The 16,535-nt window shown below is 41.4% G+C and overlaps 2 long non-coding RNA genes across 2 annotated transcripts in view; both read right to left on the reverse strand.

Annotated features, from left to right (window-relative positions):
• Positions 1-4,407, reverse strand: part of LOC148759333 (uncharacterized) — a 50,281-nt gene extending 45,874 nt beyond the window's left edge. The window contains exon 1 of the long non-coding RNA XR_016019187.1: positions 4,314-4,407. This is a non-coding gene — a long non-coding RNA (uncharacterized LOC148759333). The remainder of the gene's footprint in view (positions 1-4,313) is intronic.
• Positions 4,408-9,704: 5,297 nt separating this feature from the next.
• Positions 9,705-16,535, reverse strand: part of LOC109452138 (uncharacterized) — a 150,026-nt gene continuing 143,195 nt past the window's right edge. Inside the window, exon 4 of the long non-coding RNA XR_016019186.1 lies at positions 9,705-9,980. This is a non-coding gene — a long non-coding RNA (uncharacterized LOC109452138). The remainder of the gene's footprint in view (positions 9,981-16,535) is intronic.

A 16,535-nucleotide genomic window follows, 5' to 3' on the forward strand; every position in this document is an offset into this window, starting at 1 on the left:
GATGAGGGGCAGGGGCGAATATAAGTGCATTCATGACACTCTACAGACTTTCCTTCTTTTTTTTGTCTTAAGGCAGATTCATGAGTTAGAGTTCTAGCTGAGTTTAGATGACACAAACAAGTCACAATCTATTGGTCAAGATCAAACCACCACAGAAATGGCAAAACTGGAACTTACACTCAAGATTTCTGATGCAGACTGTGCCTGTGCATGACTACAGAAGGTGCCAAAAAAAAAAATGTATACACATTTAATAAAGGAAAAAACTGTATTAAAATTGTAATACAATGACTGACACTAGCACTCATTTGATTGACACCATCTTTTGAGTGAACATCATACTACGTTTATTGCTACGTAATTCAATTGAACTTCTAAAGTAATACATAGATAACATCTCTTAAAATGTGCATACTTTTTTTTTTTTTTTTTGGCACACCCAGCATATTGTACCCTGTTCCCCAGCCTGGAAAGGAAATTATGGAATATTTAATACACATGCTCTAAGTTGAGGCATAAATGCATTACATCTTTTTCCTGTTGGATAGGTGAACAAGGTTACATTTATTTGTTGGAATTTTTGAAAGATGATTCTAATATGAGTTGGTACCCATCTCTCTACCAAGGTTAGAGAAGATACAACACAATTCTCAAATGACGAAAGTAGGAATACCTAATGAAATGCCTTACTCAAATCATAGTTAATGCTTGAGGGGACTTTACAGATTTTCTAGGTGAGTGGTTGTTTTTTTTTGTTTTTGGTCAGGTACCAAAACCCTTGGGATTTAAGATGTTTCCTCCAGAACACTATGAAACACAAAACTTAACATAACTATTTGGCAATTGTGTATAGACAAGCAGCAGCATATGCCAATTGCTTATGAAGAATGTGTGTGTGTGTGTATGTGTGTGTGTGTGTGTGTGTGTGTGTGTGTGTTTCCTGAGGGGAAAAAAAACAGGTCCTTTATTCCACCTTCGAATGCTTGATCTTTCACTAGACTGCTCCCTCAAATGCCAGCTAGTCGAGGTGTAGGAGAAGGCCTAAATTGAAGGTGAGCTAGCAGACTTTCACAGAAGCAATAATACGAGTCCATGTCAGCAACGCTCATCTAAGATTCCCCACCCTGCCACCCTATTTCCAAGATGCCATCAGGTCTAGGAAAGAGTTCACTGCATTCTCACAGAAGCTGTGGGGTGAGGGAGGTCCTTGGGGCCACACTGTGTGTGCTTTGGATCCTTGGTGACCCGTGACCATGATGATTGCATCAGTTCCTTTCATGGATTAGTGTCCACTGTGATCCACCCTCTCTGACCACCTCTTGGGACATACTGTCCCCATGGTCCATGATCCTGAAGCCCAATCCTTAAGTTCAATTAGTCTTGATTCTTTCCTCTCAGAAATATCAAGTCTCCTTTCAGGCAGGTGGGAGCACCAGGGTCTCCTGCCACTTGCTCACTGTCCAGCGGCCACCATAGGTGTGTGTCATCACACTACATTGGCCAGCGTGCAGAAGCTGCAAGCAGATGACTGCAAGCAGAGCCTCTACAAGGGTGCGGTCCACTTGGTCTGTGTCAGAGGAAGCATGTCGTCAGCCACTTTGTTACCTGGTTTTCCACACCTACTTGGAGTTTTGGAAGTCTTCACCAACTACTTAGGCCCCTTATTGATGGTGGAGGGCAGAGAAACAAGGAATCTAGAACCTGGATTACTGATTTTCCCAAGTCATTTTCTTTCTTTTCTTTATGGGAGTGGAAAAGAAAATTCAAATTTAAAAATCCTGTGCACTAACATTCTCTTTCTATGGTTAAAAAAATCCATCAAGATTTTTTTTTCAGTGAGAAACCTTATTTCATCTTATGAAATTTCAAATTTCTCTAATATTACAATTTGAACAACACTGATCTATTCTATCAACATCACTTCATAAGAGAGACCATGTGACTTTCCTAGAATTTCAACTCCACTGCTTCTTACCAGCTGTGCCTCTCAACAATTCTAAGGGCACTATAATTTCATCTCCTAAATTCAGAGTAGATGGTCATATAAATAGTGAGAATTGGTGGTTGGATAAACCATAGGCCAATACAATTTCCAAGAGTAGCTTGGGTCTCTGAATGCCTCTCCTTTTTGACTTTAGGTAACTGAGTTTGTATAACTAAAGACCAAAACCCAGGAACAAGACTTCATTCCACTGTTTACTCATAAGTTTATCCAACAAGATATTCATTCATTCATTCATTCAACAAAAATATGTTAATTACCTACCTACTATGTTTTGGGCACAGTGCCAATAAATATTTTGAGTCGTTAACATGTAAATTTCATAAAACAAGGCCTCTTCCAGCAAAGGAAAGTAGGGGAAATAGAAAAATCAATGCATGCTTCTAAGTGCTATAAGGGAGACACTTAGAGGGTGCTGTGGGATCACAGAAAAGAAACATTAACTGTAATACCAAAAAAGGGGCCATATAGGAGGTGACATTTGAAATGAACCTGAAAGAAAGGTTTTACTAAACATTGAAAGCAATACCAGTCATAGCATGAGCTGAGGCATACAGACGTGAAAGGTGTGACACTTTGTATTGAGATTATGATGCTGAGTGAATAAGTCAGACAGAAAAAGCAGAGAACCATAAGATTTCACTGATATGTGGTATATAAAACTGAAAACAACAAAGGAACAAGACAAGCAAATGAAGAAACAAAAACTCGTAGACACAGACAATAGTTTAGTGGTTACCAGAGGGTAAGGGGGATGGGGGGTGGGAGATGAGGGTAAAGGGGATCAAATGTATGGTGATGGAAGGAGAACTGACTCTGGGTGGTGAACACACAATGGGATTTATAGATGATGTAATACAGAATTGTACACCTGAAATCTATGTAATTTTACTAACAATTGTCACTCCAATAAACTTTAATTTTAAAAAAAGAAATGTCCTTATTTCTTGCTGTTTCTCGTAATACCCGGTGTCAGTGGGTTGCTTTATACAGCAACTTACTATTTAAAGCAAATAAATGGCATAGTGTGATGGGAATAAGAAGTGGATTATATGACATAGGTCCTGAATTCACGTGCATGTTATGCCATTCACTAGTTATAACATTGATTCATTTAGCTCTTCTGAGACTATTTTCCCCAGATAAATAAAAATGCTTTAAATCATAAGGGATAAAGCAATCATAACAATTACAAGTGTTACTGTGAAAGCATGTTCCAACTTACTGAGATATGTTTTTCACCATAAATCCTCACATCACTGCTATCATGAAGATACTCTTATTTTCCCCATTTTAGAAATAATAAAGAACAGTCAGTGTCAAATGTTTTAGACATATGAAACACTTGGGGGGGATGCTTGTTGAAATGATGTTTAATGGAATTTTTCCATCCCCTCTAAGAAATGTGATTCACAGAATTACTGGGAAAGCTTTTCAAATGACTGAAGCATGACCACCACCCAGATAAATTCAATCAGAATATCTGGGACTGGGTCGTCCCAGTTTACATATCTCCCCAAGGCTTTCGAATGTGCAGCTCTGATTGAGAAACCCTGATTTAAATCTGTTCATTCAGCTCCCCCAGACGATTCTGACCCCTGTGGAAACTCTCTGAGTGTGACCCAAAGGTGAGAGAGGAACAGGGAGGATGAAGTATGGAGACGAAGGACAGCTGAAAAGTGCAGGGGAAGCCAATTGTGGAAAGAGAGATAGAAATAGGCTGCATGTTTAGCAGATGAAGGCAATTAAACAGATAATGCAGTTTTAGATTATTTACGTCAGCAATTTGAGCCAGTGTTGCAAATTTAGGTCAGATTTCATGTTGCATTTACCATAAATAAAATTTAAGTCATTACAACCAAGACCTGACTAAGAGGTTAAACCAAATCCTTGAGAGTTTCTCTCCTCTAAGATGGTGCAGTAGGTAAATGCTGTGCTTACCTTCTCTCACGACCACATCAAAATTACGACTAAACACAAAACAACCGTCATTGAGAATCTCCTGAGGTCTAGTTGAACTAAAGCCCTACAACTACAGATGTACAGAAACTACCTTGAGACTGGTAGGACGGGCAGAGATGTGGAACTGGCTGGTCCCACACCCATGTGAGATCTTTAAAAATTGAGAGGGATATCTCAGCTTCAGAGATCCCCACAGAGAAGCAAGGGGTCCCAGCCCAGGGTTTCAGTGCTGCAGAGAGAAGTCCCCATAATTTCTGGCTGTGAAAACCAGCAGAGATTATGGCTGAGTGAGATGGAGGGCAGCTCAAGTCGAAACCTCTCCTCTTAAAAGGAGCATGCAAGGACTTACCAAAAGAATTACTGGCTCTGAGCTCCAGCACTGGTTCAGCAGCTGGATAGGCGACAGGAACATATAGTAGGGCACTGAGTTGTCTGGCTTCAGGACAGGACTGGGGGAGCTGCTGTCTCTTACATGGAGAAACTAATTGAGACCATTGTTTCTTTGTTAAGCCCTCCCTCTTCTCAGCGTGCATAAGCAGGTGGCCACCATATCTGAATCTCCATCAAGCTGGCTAATGTCAATCATTCACCACACCCTGATTCAAGACCACGCCCCACCCCGCCCCACTTTCAGGCACACCCAAGCTGCTCTTAGTGGTGTTTTGTACAAACCGCCTGCCTTAACTCATGCTGCAGAATTTCCTAGGGTCTTTCAAAGGTTCTCCAAACCCAGACACGCAGCATCTGGCTTGAGCATGTCCTGTACCTCTGGCTGAGCAGCCCTAAGCCGGCACTAGCGGCAGCCATCCTTGGTTCACGGCTTGGACTCTCAAGGTGCTTCCAAGCACAGCAAGGGTGGCAGCCATCTGCAGATTTCTTTGTGGCTCCTGCTGGGTGGCCCCAGGTGGGGCACAGGCTGAGGTTGAACTTGACCTGCCGCAGGACCCTCCCAGGTGACCCTGGGCCTAGTGCCCTCAGTTGCCAGCTTTGAAACAAGCTAGAGCATCACCCAGCCACCTCCAAGGATGACACACCCAAGGGGAAGATTGGATAGGCACCAGAGCCCTGCTGAGGCAGATCCTGCTCTGTAGGGTCAGCCCCTGCACCATGACTCCTGAACTATAGTCATGACCAGTCCTCACAACCAATGAGCCTGAGGGTCAATCCCTCCAATTGACATGCAAACAGCAACAAAGCCTCAACTACAACAGGAGGTCACACATAACCCACACAAAGGACACACCTGGAGTGCATGGCTCAGGTGACCAGGAAGACTGCACCACTGAGCCCCACAGAATACTTACTATGTAAGGCCACTCTGCTAAGACTGGGAGACATGATAGTCCCACCTAATGCATAGAAACAAACACAGGGAGACAGCCAAAATGGGGATACAAAGAAACATGTCCCAAATGAAAGAACAAAGCAAAGCTCCAGAAAAAGAACTAAACAAAATAGAGACAAGTAATCTACTAGATGCAGAGTTCCAAACACTGGTTATAAGGATGCTCAATGATCTCAGGGAGAACTTCAAGAAAAAGATATGAAACTTAAAAATGGAGATAGAAAACATAAAAAGAACCAGTTAGAAATAAAGGGTACAATAACAGAAATGAAAAATGTATTAGAGAGAATCAACAGTAGATTAGATGAAGCAGAGGATCAAATCAGCAATTTACAAGATAAGGTAGCAGAAAACACCCAATCATAACAACAAAAAGGAAAAAAAATCCAAAAAAACTTGAGGAGAGTTAAAGGGGCCTCTGGGACAAAAATCAAGCATACCAACATTCACATTATAGGAGTACCAGAAGGAGAAGGGAGATAGCTAGGAATTGAAAACCTATTTGAAGAAATAATGACAGAAAACTTCCCTAATCTGGTGAAGGAAATAGATATACAAGAAGCCCAGGAAGTGCAGTCCCAAATAAGATGAACCCAAAGAGGCCCACACCAAGACACATCATAATTAAAATGTCAAAGGTTAAAGACAAAGAATCTTAAAAGCAGCGAGAGAAGACCATCAGCTGATTTCTCAGCAGAAACTTTGCAGGCCAGAGGGATTGGCAAGAAATATTCAAAGTGATGAAAAGTAGGGACCTACAACCAAGATTACTCTACTCAACAATGCTATCATTTAGCTTCAAAGGACAGGTAAAGAGAATCCCAGACAAGAAAAAGCTAGGGTGTTCATCACCAAACCAGTATTACAAGAAATCTTAGAGAGACTTCTTTAAGACAAGAGAGAGAGAGAGAGAGAGAGAGAGAGAGAGAGAGAGAGAGAGAGAGACAGAAGAAAACAAGAAGAAGAAGAAGAAGAAGAAGAAGAAGAAGAAGAAGAAGAAGAAGAAGAAGAAGAAGAAAATGGTAATAACTACATACCTATCAACAATTACTTTCAATGGAAATGGGCTAAATGCTCCAATTAAAAGATGGGGGAGGGGCTGAATGGATAAGAAAACAAGACACTTACATATTCTGCCTGCAAGAGACACACTTCTGATCAAAAGACATGCAGAGACTGAAAGTAATGTGATAGAAAAAGATATTTCATGAAAATGAAAACAAACAAAAAGTTGGGGTACGAATACTTATAACAGACAAAATCAACTTTAAAATGAAGGCTATAATAAGAGACTAAGAAGGATCTAGTAATCCTACTTCTGGGTATTTATCTAAACAAACCCAAAATGCTACTTCGAGTGGATGTCCTTATCCAATATATTGTAACATTATTTACATAAGCCAAGATATGAAGGCAACTTGTGTGTCCCTGAATTGATGAATGGATAAAGAAGAGGTGGTACATATATACAACGGAATATTACTCAACCATAAAATAAAACGAAACCTTGCCACCTGTGACAACATGGATGAACCCAGAGGATATTGTATTGAGTGCAGTAAGTCAGACAGTGAAAGACAAGTGTCGTATGGTTTCACGTATAAGTGGAATCTAAAGAACAAAATAAACAAACAAACAAAACAGAAACAAACTCATACAAAGAACATTTTGATGGTTTCCAGATGGAAGAAGTTTGGGGGTGGGTGAAAAGGGGAAGGAATTAAGAAGTAAAATTGGTTATTACACAGTAGTGATGGGAATGTAGGATATAGCATAAAAAATACAGGCAATAATATTGTAATAACTACGTGTGGTGTCAGATGGTTACTAGATTTATAAGGGTGATAGATGGAAGTGGTTTGGGGGCAGGGTGAAAAAGGTCAAGGGATTAAGAAGTACAAATTGGTAGTTACAAAATAGTCACAGGGATGTAAAGTACATGGAATATAATTAATAATATAGTAATAACTATGTATAGTGCCAGGCGGGTACTAGTCAGGGGTATCACTTCCTAAATTATATAAATGTTTAACCACTAAGCTGTACACCTGAAACTAATGAAAAATAATATTAAATATCAACTTTAATTTAAAAATTAAAAGGGGGGAAGATAAAGAAGTAAAAGAGATTCAAGTTTCCAGATATAAAACAAACAAGTCTTGGGGAATACAGAGTATAGGGAATACAGTCAATAATATTGTGATAACGTGGTACAGTGTCAGATGGTCTCTGGACTTATCATGGTGATCACTTCTTTAGCACAGGGAATATAATCAACGATGTGGTAAGAACTGTATAGTACCAGGTGGGTACTGTTGACTAACCATGATGTACACCTGAAACTAATATAACATTGTGTGTTAGCAGTATTTTAATAAAAATCTTTAAAAACTCCTTGATAAAAGCTGGAAGTTCCATCACATTTAGCTACAGGCAGTGGTGCTTAGAGTGAAAGGAGGAAGAAGCTGAGTAATAAAGCAACATGAGGTCAGCTTTGGGTTGGAGCTTAATTAACATTTTTATTAAAAATCATGGAGAAGAAATTAAACAGAAATGAAAACAAAGGAAGAGAAACCTCCTGTTGATATTTAATTGTAAAATGCGAAACACGCAGATGTAGAGAGCAGAAATAATGCAAATATGACCAAACCATTTAAAATTCAAAATGTGGCATGATTAGTGGTTCCATCAAACCATAAAATACAAAACCAAGGGGTCCATCTGTAGAGTGACTGACTTTAGAAACAAAGAGAAGTCAATATTTGTGTTGGAGACGCAAAATCCAAGAATTTTAGCCTCTTAGTTCCCTGGTCATAAATTATCTTCATTTCTTCATGCCTGAGGCTAGTTTAACTCTGAGAATGGAGGGACCACATATACTGCATCCGGGTTTTAAAGTTGTGTGTAGCTTACCTTGATTTATATAGATTATCTTGTTTAATGTTCAGAAGCACCTTTAGCAGATGGGAATTATTTGACCCTTTGATCGATGAGAAGACTTGAGCTCAGAGCACCGTCCAAGGTCACACAGGAAGTTTAAAGGTGAAATTTGGACATAGACCAATTCCAAAGCCTGAACTTGGTCCCCTTCAGCAATGCAACCACTTTGGATTTTGTGCTGGACAGCGGAGTTAGAATTTCACCTCTTCCACCTAACCACCATGTCCCAATAGATTGCCACACCTGTTATCACACACACACACACACACACACACACACACACACACACACACACACATACACACACTTATGGGAGCCTCAATTTCCTCCCGAAGGAAATGAGGGACATGATCGCTGGCTCCCAAGGCTGCAGAGGTAATTGCACGAGGTCAAGTCTGTGAAGTCCCTTTTTTCCAACATTTTATTATTAAATTTTCAAACCTACAGCAAAGCTGAAAGAAATTTACAGTAAATACCCATGTACTGTAATACCCATAGTGGAAGTTTATGATTAGCATCTTACTACACTTCCTGGATTATATACACCATCCATCCATCACTCTACACGTACTCACCAATCCATCTTATTTTGGGATGCATTTTCAAGCAATTTGCAGACATCAGTGCACTTCCATTTACATATCGGAAGTTGGTTTTAAACTGTCAAAGAACTTTACAAATGCATGGATCATTCTTATTAAAGTTATGCTTCTTGTTTTAATAGCTTCCTCCCATTATCTCTGTCAAATTGAGTGGTAACCTAGACCAACCGCCTCTTTTCAATTGTGACTGTATTTGGCTATTCTGCTTTGTTAGTGAACTGTACTTCCTAATAATTGAATGAATGAATGAATGAATGAATGACTAGATAGATAGATAAATAAATAAATAAATACATACATAAATAAATAAAGCCGTAGTTCATTCTGTTCCCTCCTCTTGGTTTGCTCAGGGGCCACCTCTCTTTGGAGGATACACACATATGTTCTTTCAGGTCTCAGAACCCCCAATCCAGTCTGTCTCCCTTTCACTCCACTTTCTATTCCCATATCTGACCACTTCCCCAAACATGGTGAAAATAATGTGCCCCATTTGGGGAATTTATTAAAACATCTCTATGAGGAGTAGAGTGGGGGAAAAAAGGAGAACCCAGCATTTGCCATGTCTGGCTCAGCTGTTTTACATTTTATCCTATAACATATAACTACATAACACATCCATGTGTGTTATATATAATGTGCAATATAATTTTCATAATTTTATTATTTACCTATTGTAGAATAACTATATGTACTGATACATTATATCTGTATTGTAAACTATAAATATTGTGTGTAATATTTATATATTATCGAACAAATATATAGTGATACTTGTAGAGACTAAATATTCAATAAATAAATGTATGTATTTAACACTAATTTATATATAAATGTTTCTTTATATGACAGTCAATACATTCAGATGTGGGCTTTATTTCAATGAAATGTGGAAAAAGAAAAAGAAAAGGAAAAAAAGCAAAGAAAAGAATCAACAGAGAATTGCCAAATCTCAAGAACAGATCGCTGCCTGTGCGTTCACTGGGAAAATTTGAGCTGCTTACACGGGACAGGTGGGCGAAGCTACCGGACTTGCAGGAGGGAACTGGCATGGTGCGGGCATCTCCACGCAGTCAGGAGAGGAAGTCATGGCTGCTGCCAGCCTGATCCACGTGCCACACGCTATCACCATCTGAATGGGAAAAAGAAAACACACGTCATTCTCTCCAAATATATATGTTTCGCTTCTAGGGAGTTGCTAAAGAATAAAGTGAACAGTCACGAATTCTAGAGAATCGCTCTGATTCACACACTGACATCTGTCCTGGCTCCGTGCAGTTTTCACGAAATGTACAGCAAACTCCCCAAAAGCTTTCTCCGTGTTGGCAGTGGCACCCGGAGCCAAGCACGAAGCAAAATATTAACATTTCACACAGCAAGGGGGTCACACCATGTGAGCTCCGGGAACAAAGTGCCTCTGTTTCCCCAGAGTTTACGCGGATGACAGAGCCTCTTTGGCACAGCTCATTACGAATGCTCTGACTGCTTCTCCCAGAAGAATGTATTGACTTTTGTTGGCATTGAAAAGATGCTCAAAAGATCAAAATAATAAAATCAAGTGACAACAATCTCCACAGGAATGAAATGCTGCTGCTCAATGATGCCTGAGCTGGTTGAATCCAAGAGAGGTGCTTCCCATGGAGAGCCCTGAGTGAATGGTGCCTTTTGCTGAGGAGGCCCTGGCCTCTGAGACAGAGGAGGTGTCGGTGCAACATATGCCAGATCTCAAGGATGGCTACCTCTCTCCAAGGGAAGGCTGGTGGTGCAGAAACACTCGGAGGCTTCCTTGGGAGGATATTGGCACAGTCGCAGTGACAGTCAAATCCTTCTAGCTCTTCAGGTCATAAAGTACCTCCTCCGGGAGGAAATTTACAAAGAAAACTCCTTGACACCCTTTGAGATCTCGGACCCCCCTTGGAAAATCTGATTTCTTTCTCCACGGTGATTAACTAATCAGAAATGAAGGACCAGAATGGGCCCTGGTGAGCAATTCAAGATCCCAGGCCTTTTTTGCATATCTAATATATGTCTATTGGTTCACATACATTATTTCTAGTCTTCTTCTAGAACCGGGCAACTTAAATACTATTGTCTCCCTTTTAGAGGCTAGGAGGCTGAGGTGTCCCAAAGCAGGTCATCTTGTTTGGACATATGCCACGTTAAGTAACTATGTGGTGCATATGGGATTAAAAACCAGATCCATCAAACTGTAAAGCTTGGGCTTTGTCCAACATTGCATGCCATGGCTGAAAGAATGTTTACTAATTACTACATTTCTTTATGTTCTAGCAATATGAATTACATGGGAAATGGATTTTAGAGCAGTTCCCAAAGTTTGACATACAGATCACCCGGAGATCTTATTACGTGCACACTCAGATTCAGCAAGTCTGGGCGGGCCCCGGCATTCTGCATTTCCAGTAAGTGCCCTAATGACACAGATGCTTCTGATCAGAGGACCACTGTGTATGAATGTTTAGAGCATAAATCTAAGGAGTAAGACCTAGAGCCCTTTTAGGCACAGTATTTGTATTTACATCAAGCAGCCTTCACTAGGTCCTCTCAGGATTAGTGTTTTGGGGGTCATCAGTAAGGGTGGTACCTAAATATGTTTCACATCAGGAACATTTAATTTCCCTTTATTCAACCCATCCACAGAGATTCATTGGCTGTCTACAAAAATAGTCATAGCTAACATCTGTCAGGTGCTTTACAGCTTAGAAAAATTCTTTACATGTGTGATCGTATTCAATTCTCAGAAAAAAGTAAAGAAAACAAAATAGACACTGTTACTGATATAATGCTAATGTTCAGAGAGATGAGGTGACATGTAGCTGACCCATGTCACAGATTTTATTAGAATATTCAGTGTTTCTGAATCCCAATACCACACCAAGGCATCATTTGCACGATGTTGATGGTACGTGAGTTAGTTTGCTAGGCTACAGTCACAAAGTACCACACCCTGAAGGGCTTAAACAATAGAAATGGATTGTCGTTCAGTTCTGGGGGATAGAAATTGTAAGGGAGACATTGCCCCATCCCCCACTCCCAATTTCTGGTGGGTGCTTGGCAATCTTTGGTGCACTGAGCTCATAGCCCCATCACCCTCCTCTCTGCCTTCATGTTCAAATGGCATTCTTCTTGTGTGCATGTCTTTCCAAATTTCCTCTGTTTATAAGGACACCGATCACTCTTTTGGTTTAGGGTATCACCCTACTCCAGTATGAACTCATGTTAACTTAGCTACTTAGTTCAATGACTTTATTTCCAAATAAGGTTGCGTTCTGAGGTACTAAGGTTAAGACTTCAGCATAAGAATTTGGGAGAGGGTGGGGGATGCAATTTAACCCATACGGTAGGTGTCGCTTGGTCCCCATTTGGGCAGACAGCAACTATACACATATCCAAATCATTACACATAAAAGACAGGACAAGGCAGGTTTCCAGTGCATCTTGAAAGTCCCGAGGTGAAGGGGATAGTGGTCTCCTGCTTTCACCAAGACTGCATTTGTAGGTTGGTGACTCCCGGTGACCCTTGGCATACCAGTGAGATTTAGAAAGGCAGAGTATTTCAGTCATCAAGAACAGAGTTTGCCAGAGAAGGAGAGTCAGTCCCCAAATGTGTTCTGAGAACAGGAAGTAGAGATATTTCTTCTAAATTATAAAACAAGAAAGTAAGATTAGAACTAATTAATGATGATTTTATATTTATTTCAGGAGACACAAATAAAACAGCTCCCCAGGTCCAGTCTTAGTCTGTAAAATGGGAGTATTAAGTCTAATATCACAGCGGGTGGCTTTTTTCATTTTTTAGTGTAAAAAAGTGTTTGTCAAAGCATGTATGCTAAGGCCTCACTGGATATCTGCGGTATACTGCTAACCATTGAAAAACGATCTACTGTGTGAAGCAAGAAAGAACAATTATTGTCATTGCATTCTAGTATCTAGGTGACTTTTAGACTGGGAAAGAAGTGAAGGTTTTGTTAAATTAAAACAAACCCAGGCCTTGTTTACAGGCTTGTGGATTTAAGAGAACAGGTTGTCATTTTAATTGACAGAGGATTCTGAAACTCTATCAAGAGGATTTATTTAAACTCTTCTGGACCATCTCAGAACTCACAGTCCTGTGTATGAAAACACCCCTTTCTCAGCTCAGAGAATGCCATCTTTGAGGAGCTGATGTTGAAAAAATGTAGTCACCAACATTCAGGGAGAAAGAGATGTTCACACCCTGACCAGAGCTTATCTCACAAGATAAACAGCAATGCCCTGATTCCCACAGAAACACATTTTGACAAGGTCACGGACTCGCCTCCTTCCTCGGGCCTCAGTTCCCCAGGACACGAGAGGAGTGTTGTCTGAGTCCAAGAGCTTAGGGACTGGTGGAGAGAGAACTCATTCATTTTGTTAACCCTCGTCTCTCCCTTAGCTTTTATAGACTGTCTAAAGTAAAAGATGAGCTTTGCTCCCTCTTCTTATTCCGTTCACGGAGTGATTTAAAAATGGGCCTTTCTATTTTCAGCTAATATCATCCTCTTTATCTAATAGTCAGAGGCCCCATAAATCTACCCCTTCCCCACTCCACCCAACATGCAATCGGTTTTCCCCCAGCACACAGCCCCTCTGTGATCACACTGGTTGTAGCGCTCTCATCACTTTCAATACAAGGTGCTTTCTGGACTTTTCACAGTTGTTTTTAAGCTCACCTCAACTGAAAGCTCTCACCATGACCTCTCTCCCCTCTTCCCTTTACATCTATCTCACCCTAGTATAGGGTGACCAAAATCTCGCCCGTGCCCACTGTGACCTAGGCCAGGCCCGTGGCAGGCATCACCAGAGGATCACAGCATTCTGTCCTGCTAAGTTTGGAGAGGTGCCAATGCCGTGTGGGGCAATCTGCGGGGTCTCTGGCCCCGGTCCCCACATAAGAACGCGGGATATGGTGAGGCCAAAAAGGAACACCCACGGAGCCATAGATGGGGGAGTCATACTACTATACTCTCGCTGGCGGCTGGGTTGGAGAAACAGGAAACAGGAGCCACACAATTCTCAACCCTCACTCTGCTGCTTGCCACCCCAGCCGCCATCTTCTTGCTGGCCCCCATTTTTTGCTAGTGTAGCCACGGCAGTTATATTAGTGGCCAATGGCTCACTGGTCACAGCTGACGGCCAACGAGCCACAGCTGATGGCCATGCAATCACAGTTGACGGCCATTTACTTCCCGAGTGAGCACCTTTCCATGTGAGGCCGAGAGCCTGGAAACTGCTTTCTGGGGCTCTGTCCCCACAGCCAAGAAGCATTATTCTTTTGCCATTAACACACATCTCTAGCTCTCACAACCCCTGCCCCCCCACAAAAGGGAAGATTTTAAGTTGACAGAAAGATGCAGGTGAAAGGACAGTGAGGGGAAAGTCGGCTTAGGATGATTGACGTGCAGACGATTTCGTAGGACACTGACGGAGAAGACATGGGGTGGAGTGAGGACGCGTGTCAGACTCGGGAGAAGCACAGTGAGTGTTCAGTGGAACGGAGGAACTGAAGCAGCGCTCACTAGCATGTGTCACTACCCATCACAGGCCAGACGGTAACCAGGAGTTTCACGCATGCATCCTCACCTCTCCCTCCCAGGAACTTTACAGGCTGCTGTTGCCCAGTTTGCAGATGTGGAACCGATGTGCCACACAATTTGATGACTTCGCCCAATTAACAAGAAGTCAATAAAATGCCGTGTTCTTCCTTCTGTAGGGAAGTGGACACAACGGCCAACAGTTAAGTACACATTCTCGTACTTTCTTGTAACAGCTTGTTAACATTCTTGCTGCCATTTTGAGACCTTCATTTGGGTCCTCATCTCCTAAATGTTTTCAAAGAAATCTTTAGTCAAACTAAAGAGTGAAGTGTGTACTTGAAAGACGGGAGGGGAGACAAGGGATCATTTGCTAGAATTCTGTTCATGTGAACCTCCAGTTTTCGAAACCAGAGAAACTGTTTTACTGTTGGTCAAATCTCAGGGTGGAAAATATACCATTTTCACAGAATAGAATTCTTGTTCACTGATAGGCAAATCTACAAAAGTCACATCTGATTAATCATCCACTATTTAAATTAAACTCCTTCAATAGCCTTTGAGAATTGCAGGCATTCATTATTTTTTTACTCAGTACAGCAGAGAAGGTTGACATAAACAGTATTGCATGCTTTTCGGTCATATTCTTGGGCATGAGTTTCTACATGGAGACTCACAAACTTCAAAGAAGAAGCAGAAGCCACCATGTAGCTCAGTAAGAGGGACACAGTCCAGAACTCTAGACATGTCATTCAGCCATTGAACAAATATTTATTGTCTGCCTGCTATGTGTCAGGCATTGTTTTATGTTCTTGGAGTACAAGAGTCAGCCTTGCCCTCATAGCATTATATTCCATCAGGATAGTACAGATGATAAAATATTGACATAATAAATTTATAAAATTATATCATACATTCGAAGGCAATAAACGGTAAGGGAGAAAGGAAATTCAGACCAGGATAAAGGTCATCAGGATTTGCTAGGGTGAGGAGATTGTTGCCATTTTAAGCAGGGTAGTCTGGGTAGGCCCATCAAGAAGATGATATTTGAGTGACGTCTTCGAGCTCATTTAAGTTAACTATGCCTGCAGGACACATTGTTAAACTTCTCTTACAAGCTAGCGTAGGCTCCGTGGACTCTATGAGGGAGACGGCTGGGTTTGGGGATGGATTATGAGGGGATCTCAATTAAGGCGTAGTGAAAAGACTGGCCTTCTGGGCAGCGGGAGCTGGTCATCGCCAGGAGCCTGGAAGGGTAGAATCACAATCAAGTGGTGAGAAATGAGTTGTGATCCAGAACAATATCAGCGGTCAGAGCCAGAGAAGCTAGTGCCAGATACTGGGCCCCAGGACCACACCTGGTTTTAAACAGTAACAAATGACTTGGGATCAGAAGCCAAAAGAATTAGGGGCAGGTCATGAATTAAAATTTAAAGTGAATCGGAGAGTTCAAGGAGCCTGCTTTTAGACGGACATTTTTGGGCTGTTAAAGGTGAGTTGATCAGGTTAGTTGGTGGCAAGCGTAACCCCAGATGCCCTGCGTGGCCTGCTGACTTTCACTTGTCTACAGTAGCAGGATGGGACGCACATGCAGACGGGTGACTGCTGTCCTCTACAGAGAATTCAGGATAAGGAATGGCACACCTGGTAGAGTCATGTGCTAGGGAAACGGCACAGGTAGATACGAGGCTAAAGCTATGATTAGATTTCCCTGGAGTATTTTACGATAACCCAGTTCACGCTTTTAAAGGTGCTGTAAAATGGAGTTGTATACCAAAGAGAGAGAGGGAGAGAGAGAGAGAGTGAGACCAGGCCACACAAAGGCAGGGAGGTGAACTAGGCACAGGGCTGAGGTAAGAGGGGCAAAAGGATGGCTGGTAGAAACATACAGATAAACAAGAATTCTCCACTGAAACTCTGCAGCATGAAAAGAGTTAGACGATAAGTATCACAGAGTAGATACATTTGGTGTTTCTATAGTTACTTCCTTACAATGTAAATCCATCACCTTTTTAAGGTAGAATTTCTTTTTTAATCCTTCCTTTCCATCTCCCTCATGAGAGTGCTAGTAACCATCTAGCAACCATCAGTTTTTCCTCTATATCTCAAAGACTATT

The sequence above is a fragment of the Rhinolophus sinicus genome, chromosome 1, assembly GCF_057876585.1.
Source record: "Rhinolophus sinicus isolate RSI-liver-muscle chromosome 1, RSI-T2T, whole genome shotgun sequence".
NCBI classification, from domain to species: Eukaryota; Metazoa; Chordata; class Mammalia; order Chiroptera; family Rhinolophidae; genus Rhinolophus; species Rhinolophus sinicus.